General features: G+C 38.5%; 1 pseudogene; it reads left to right on the forward strand.

Moving 5' to 3' along the window:
* The first annotated feature begins 4711 nt into the window (after positions 1 to 4711).
* Positions 4712 to 6125, forward strand: LOC132225229 (splicing factor 45-like; annotated as a pseudogene).
* Positions 6126 to 8052: the final 1927 nt, after the last annotated feature.

Here is an 8052-nt window from a genome sequence, read left to right on the forward strand (position 1 = left end):
TAAAAGCAAAAGACTAATAAGAGGGAAGGTAAGTCATCATTTAGTAAGCACCCTAATGGCAAATCACAGCAGCTCTTCTCTCTCCTTCCCCTGAAGGAATAATAGACACGTATCTCACTCCTTGTCATGATACTTGTTAAGACCGGTCTGTGGTACTGTAATCAAAGTACTGGAGGTTAGCAAGGGGAATTTGGGAGAACTTGACTTGTACCTCCTGGCATTTGTGGTAAATGTAAATATAGCTACTATTGCCAGCTTCTCTACTAGAAATATCTGAAGGCTGGGAGTTTACCGGTACAGCTAGTGAAAGCAAAGCAAGGAGGGACTGTAGTGTGTGTTCTTAATAAGGACCTCAGCAGTTCCCTTGAATCCACATGAAAGAGTATCTGGTATAGGAGGAGCTGATATAGTGAGGCTACTCAGGAGTCAACCTTTTACCCAGAGAAGGGTTGGAGTGTGACTTTGATATATTATCAACCAAATAAGAGACTCACTGATATTGCACTGTACACTGCCCACCACCACCACCTCAAACAAACAAAATATCTGTGGTAGGCTACCCACTGAAGTTATGTGATGTGGCTATGTGATATGAACTGCATTGACTAATGAAATGTGGGCAGAAGTAGCATGTATCACTTGGATGTTGAAGTACTTGTCAGTGTTTCATACTACAGCGTATATTTTCCCACTGCAGTGATTTTGGAAGCATTTATTCATGGAAATGCCATATTGATTGAAACATCCTGTAATGCTGGGCCAACATATGAAGACATATGAATTGAAGAGTCACCTAGAACTCAGAAGACTTTATAAGATTAATTTTAAAAGTTATTTTTATAAACCACTGAAATTATGGATTTGATTTTGGCTGTAACAGAACCTAAAAAATATGTTATCCCATCAATGAGGACAACTTAAAAGTCATCAGCAACTTACAGGATACTACTTATGTAAGGTAATCCTTACCATCTCTCTTAATTTCCCATCTCCCAATCCTATACAGAGTTTTGCTTGAAAAAGGTAGAGGAAGAGGTTGAGTTTCCTGTAAATGTTGGAAAGATCTCTCCTAATATCACTCTAGGGAAAGCACTGAATTCAATGAGATTGAATATGGGAGTTTTTAAACTAGATGACTTTTTTTTTTAAATAACTGAAAGTGACCAATGACCAGAAAGATGTAGTATCTGTTCAAGATAGTTTTAGGAAATTAGTTACTTAACATGGAGGGGATATAAGAAGTAGCCGAGTTGGGAGCAATGATGAGAAAGAACAAAGGTTCCATAATTATAGCCCACCAACATCAGACTGATCAAGATCATTAAACCAGTTACATCTATAAAATTCAAAAATACATTATAACCAAGGCAATCTTAAGAAAGGAGATATCAAACTATACTACAAGGCCATAGTAATCAAAACAACACAGTACTGGCATAAAAACAGGCATATAGATCAATGGGACAAAATAGAAAGCCCAGAAATAAACCCATACCTTTAAGGCCAATTAATATTTGACAAAAAGGAAAGAACATAAAATTAAGTAAAGATAGTCTATTCAATAAATGGTGTTGGAAAAACTGAACAGATAGCTGCAAAAAAATGAAACTAGACCACCTTCTTACACCAAACACAAGAGTAAACTCAAAATGTATTAAAGACTTAAATGTTAGACTCAAAACCATAAAACTTCTAGAAGAAAACAGGCAGGAAATTTTCAAACATTTCTCATAGCAATATTTTTTTCCTGATATATCTCCTCAGGCAAGGGAAACAAGAGAAAAAAAATAAACAAATAGGACTATGTCAAACTAAAAAGGTTTTGCATAGCAAAGGAAACCATCAACAAAATGAAAACACATCCTACTGAATGGGAGGTGATACATTTGATAAGGTGTTCATATCCAAAATTTATAAAGAACTTATAAATTTCAACATCAGAAGCAAACAATTAATTTAAAAATGTGCAAAGGACTTGAATAAACACTTCTCCAAAGAGGACATACAGATGGCCAGTAGACATATGAAAAGATGCTTAACATCACTAATCATCAGAGAAATGCAAATTAACCAAAGGACTTGTATGCATGCATATAAGCATAACCAATGGTCACAGACACTAGGGGGATGAGGGCATGTTCTGAGGGGTGAAAGCTGGGGAGGCCAGGGGAGGTAAATGGGGGGAAAAGGAGACATATGTACTACTATTTGTAATACTTTAAACAATAATAAAAATAAATTAAAAAATAAAATCACAAGATTTCACCTTACACCTGTCAGAATGGCTATCATCAATAAACCAATAAACAGCAAGTGATGGTGAGGATGTAGAGAAAAGAGAACCTCACACACTGTTGATGATAATGCAGATTGGTGCAGCCACTATGGAAAGCAGTATGGAGTTACCTCAAAAAATTAAAAATGGAACTGCCTTATGATGCAGTGATTCCACTTCTGGGAATATATCTGAAGAAACCTGAAACACTCTATGTACTCCTATATTTATTGCAACACAATTTACAATAGCTAAGATCTGGAAGGATCCCAAGTGCCCATCAGTAGATGAGTGAATAAACAAATTTGTGGTACATTTACACAATGAAATAATACTTGGCCATAATAAAGAAGGAAATCTTACCCTTTGTGACCACATGGAGGTACCTGGAGAGTATGGTAAGCTAAGAAAACTAAGTCACCCAGAGAAGTAAGCCATCAGACAAAGACAAATACCATAAGCTTTCACTTATATTTGGAATCGAATGAACAAAAACAAAATAGAAACAGACTTAGAGAACATATTGACAGCTGTCAGAGGGGAAGGGGATTGGAGGGCTGAGTATAAAAGGTGAAGGGACAAATCTCTATATATAAACAGCCTAAGCGACTGGCCGACCATTCAACCTTTTGACTTTGCGACTGGTAGCAATGACACACATTGACCACCAGAGGGCAGACAATCAATGCAGAAGCATGGAAACATGAAACAAACTGATGAATCTCAGAGGAAAGGAAGGGAAGGGGGAGGGCGGGAAGAGATTAACCAAAGATCTTATATGCATACTAGAGGCTCAGTGAATGGATCCATGCACCAGTGGGGTCCCTCGGCCTGGCTTGGGATCGAGCCAAAACCGGCTCTCTGACATCCCCCAAGGGGTCCCAGATTCGGAGAGGGCACAGGCCAGGCCAAGGGATCCCTCCAGTGCATGTGCACTGGGCCTCTAGTAAAAAATAACTTCATTGACACAAACAACAGTAAGATGATTACCAGAAGGGAAGGGGAGGGGGGAGGAATAGAAGAAAGTAAAGGGAGAATTAATGGTGAGGGAAAGAGACTTGACTTGGGGTGATGAACACACCATACAATATACCATACAGATGATGTATTATATAATTGTACACCTGAAACCTATATAATTTTATTAAACAATGTCACCCCAATAAATTCAAAAAATAAAAAATTAATATTTTAAAAAAGAATATGTTTGATACATAGAGTATGATTGATAATAAGTACCTTTCTGCTGCTACTATCAGGAGACTAGGTAACTTTTTCTTTTTCTTTTTTTTGCCATTTGTCTTCCAAAGACAATATCCTTAGGAGTTGGAACTTTGCCTTTGCTATTTTCTCAAGTATTACAATACAGATCCCAGTGAAGAGCTTTTCTGTTGAATCTCCACTGTGCCCAGCACAGTGTTTCTTACATCATGCCAACTTAAATAAATGTTTATTGCAGAGGCCTTTGCTGGGTAACTCAGTTGGTTAGAGTGTCATCTCGATATGCCAAGGTTTCAGGTTTGAACTCTGTTCAGGGCACATATAAGAAGTAACTAAGGAATGCATAAATAAGTAAAACAACAAATCTCTCTCTCTCTCATCAATAAATAAAAGTTTTTAAATATTGTTGATGGCATATTTTACTAATGAAAAAGGGACTCTCAGAATACAAGTTATCTATGGAATAGACAAATTACAGGCTCACCATCTCACTTAATACTTATGCTCGATTGACTTAATGTAAATCCTTACTTAGTATTTTCTGTTGTGTTGGGGTTATTTTAGGTTTACTACTGTGTTTTCTTTTTATAATTTATCTTTATTGTTGAAAGTATTACACTTGCCCCCCCTTTTTTCCCATTGACCCCCTTCACCCTGTAGCCGCCCCTTTCAGGTCTTCACCACATTATTGTCTATGTCCATGGGCTATGCATATATGCATATAAGTTCCCAGGTCAATCACTCCCCACCCACCCACTGACCCATCCTCGCTTTCCCTCTGAAATTCATCAGTCTGTTCCATGCTTCTATGTGTCTGGATCTATTTTGTTCATTAGTTTATTTTGTTCATTAGATTCCACATGTGAGTAAGATCATGTAATACTTGTTTTTCTCTGACTGGCTTATTTAGCTTAGCATAATACTCTCCAGTCATTTAACCCAGTGATCCCACTTCCAGTAATATATCCTAAGAAACCAGAAACACCAATCAGAAAGAATATGTTCACCCCTATGTTCATAGCAGCACAATTTACAAAAGCTAAGATTTGGAAACAGCCCCAAGTGCCCATCAGCAGATGAGTGTATAAAAAAGCTGTGGTAGGCGCCCGCAGGCACCCGCGGACTTTGCCTGTGGTCCAGGCCATCAGGGGCTTATGCCCAGTGTGCCCAGCCTTCCCTCACAGGGGCGTCTGGGCCTTGCTGCACGCTGCTGCAGCCCGTGGGGACAGTGGGCCTGGAAAGCCGGCATTAAACTGAAAAGATGTCACTGTATGATGACCTGGGAGTGGAGACCAGTGACTCGAAAACAGAAGGCTGGTCCAAAAACTTCAAACTTCTGCAGTCTCAACTTCAGGTGAAGAAGGCAGCTCTCACTCAAGCATAGAGCCAGAGAACAAAACAAAGTACAGTCCTTGCCTAGATAATCAACCTAAAGTGAGCGGCGGCTCTTCAGACGGCCGGCAGATTGTGGACACCCCGCCTCACGTAGCAACTGGCCTAAAGGATCCTGTAACCAATGGATTTTCTGCAGGAGAAGTTTTGATTACCTTAGCTGATAAATATGATCTTATGTTTTCTAATGATTATGAGAAAGTGGTGAAGCGCCAAAGAGAAGAACAACAGAGACAGCGGGAGCTGGAAAGACAAAAAGAGATAGAAGAGAGAGAAAAGAGACCTAAAGACAGACATGAAGTCAGTGGGTTTTCAAGGTGACCAGATCCAGATTCTAATGGAGATAAAGATTATGAGTGAGAAAGGAGAAGAAGAAGTATGGGTGGAGCTGCCATCGCACCACCCACTTCTCCTGTAGAGAAAGACAAAGAGTTACCCTGAGAATTTCCTTATGAAGAGGATCCAAGACCTTGCTCACAGTCTTCTAAAGCTGCCATTCCTTCACACACACCTCCATTTATGAGGAACAGGACAGTCCCAGATCTCCAACAGGCCCTGGCAGCTCCTTTCTCGCCAACATGGGTGTCACAGTAGCACATAAAATCATGCAGAAGTATGGCTTTTGGGAAAGCCAAGTTTGTGTTCATGGTCTTGGTAAGAATGAGCAAGGGCTGAGCATGGCATTATCAGTGGAGAAAACGAGCAAGCAAGGAGGCAAGATCATTGTGGGCGAAGTCACAGAGAAAGATGCAGCCAAGAAGTCGGATTCAAATCCATTAACTGAAATACTTAAATGTCCTACTAAAGCGGTCCTACTAAGGAACATGGTTAGTGCAAGAGAGGTAGATGAAGAGTTGGAAGTTGAAACCAAGGAAGAGCGTGAAAAATATGGCAAAGTTGGAAAATGTGTGATATTTGAAATTCCTGGTGTCCCTGATGAATATTTTTAGAATTTGAGAGGGTTGAAACAGCAATTAAAGCTGTCATTGATCTGAATGGGAGGTATTTTGGTGTGTGGGTGGTAAAAGCACGTTTCTACAATTTGGATAAATTCAGGGTGTTGGATTTGGCGGAACCAGTTTGATTTTAAGAACGAGAGCATGGGCTACAAACTGCAAGCTGAGCAGAGAAGAAAAAGGCAACAGCCAGTCTGCATGGCTGTTGGGTACAGAGACTCTTGGAAGGACTGCAGAGATGCATGTTGATTAATCCCTTTTTATTTTTATTTTTTTAATATAGTATAAAAATCTTTTTTTAAAAAAAGCTTTGGTACATTTATGCAATGGAATACTAGAATACTACATGGCTATAAAAAAGAAGGAACCCTTACCATTTGCAACTGTATTTTCTGTTTTTACTACTTAGTTCTTGTTCCAGATTTCCCTTTTGGCATCATTGGTGGGTTTGCACCATCCTCTCTTGATCAGATAGTCTTACTTCTTTTTGCAACCTAAAGTTATTTATCTCATCTCCTAGGGCAGTGGTCGGCAAACTCATTAGTCAACAGAGCCAAATATCAACAGTATAACGATTGAAATTTCTTTTGAGAGCCAAATATTTTTTAATATATTTTATTGATTTTTTTACAGAGAGGAAGGGAGAGGGATAGAGCGTTAGAAACATCGATGAGAGAGAAACATCGATCAGCTGCCTCCTGCACATGTCCTACTGGGGATGTGCCTGCAACCAAGGTACATGCCCTTGACCGGAATCGAACCTGAGACCTTTCAGTCTGCAGGCTGACGCTCTATCCACTGAGCCAAACCGGTGCTGGCGAGAGCCAAATTTTTTAAACTTAAACTATATAGGTAGGTACATTGTTATTAACTTAATTAGGGTACTCCTAAGCTGGCTTTTGCTAAAAACGTCCTCAATCTGATTGAGGTACATTCGCTGAGGTCGACCCCTTCCAACTCTCCCATCCACACTCGTCTTGTATACTTTTTCGTCTATCTCCTTTCCTTCATCCTCTCTATATGTCCAAACCATCTCAACATACCTTTCTCAATCCTCGACACTACATCTTCTTTCACTCCACAACGTTCCCTAAAAGTAACTTAATAAACTTTACTTAAAGTTTTAAGTCTTAGTTAAACTATAGGTATGTTGAATAAAACTTGATATCATACTTAATAACGATATTATTTATTGATAAAATTAAATTCCTTACAATTTACCTTACAATATTCATAAAATTAAATCATGACAATGACTGACAAACACTAATGTGAACAATGGCCTTGCATCTCCTTAAGTTTGGGTAAATCAGGTTTGTATGTTGTTGTTTTTAATTTTAGGCACGATTCCAGGTTCTCATCAATAAGACGACTTCTCAATTTACTCTTGATAAAGTTCATGCTTGAAAATGATTGTTCACATAAATATGTAGACCCGAATAAGGAAAGAACAGCAAACGCTAGTTTTTTCAGTTGATTATATGAGTCAGGAATACTATTCCAGGTGTTAAAAATCAACATATCTTCCTTCTCCAGGTCTTTCAAAGCAGACCACTTGTGCTGTGAACTAAGTTCACATTTGTTTTTCTCCAATATTTCTATATCAGCACAAAGACTCCACAGTTCCTTGTTTTTTTTAAATCCAGCAATTGCATTTCAAAGTTGCCAATGTCAATATTAAAGGGGGAAAATTTTAATTCTGTTACAGTAGCATTGAGAGGTTTATTAACAAAGGCTAACATCGCTTTGCTGTTTCTGAATTCCTGAAACCTGTTGAGAAAAGCTTCCCTCATATTTAAAAGTGTTGTTTTGAAATAGCAAATGTCAATATCAGAATTATTTTCTTGGCGATGTTTAAACAGGCTAGGAAAGTGAATCAAAGTTTCTCTCTCAAAATCTTGAGCAAAAGGAGATAACTTGTTTTCGAATGAAATAACTTCTAACATTGAAAAAATTGTGTTTCCTTTCCCCTGTAGTTTATGATTAAGCTGATTTAGATGAGACGTAACCTCTACCATGAAATTTTTGGATCCACCATTAACCCCCACCACCTTCTCACCAAGGCCTTTTTTTTTATTTCATGATAATCAGTAAATATGTTTTTACCTGTCCCAACCTCATGCTCCATGAGGGACCTCACAAAAAGTGTATCCTCTGCTCAGCCTTTGTCAATATCTTTAGCCATTCCTTTCAAGAACTTGTTTCAAT

The sequence above is a fragment of the Myotis daubentonii genome, chromosome X (assembly GCF_963259705.1).
Source record: "Myotis daubentonii chromosome X, mMyoDau2.1, whole genome shotgun sequence".
Lineage (NCBI taxonomy): Eukaryota > Metazoa > Chordata > Mammalia > Chiroptera > Vespertilionidae > Myotis > Myotis daubentonii.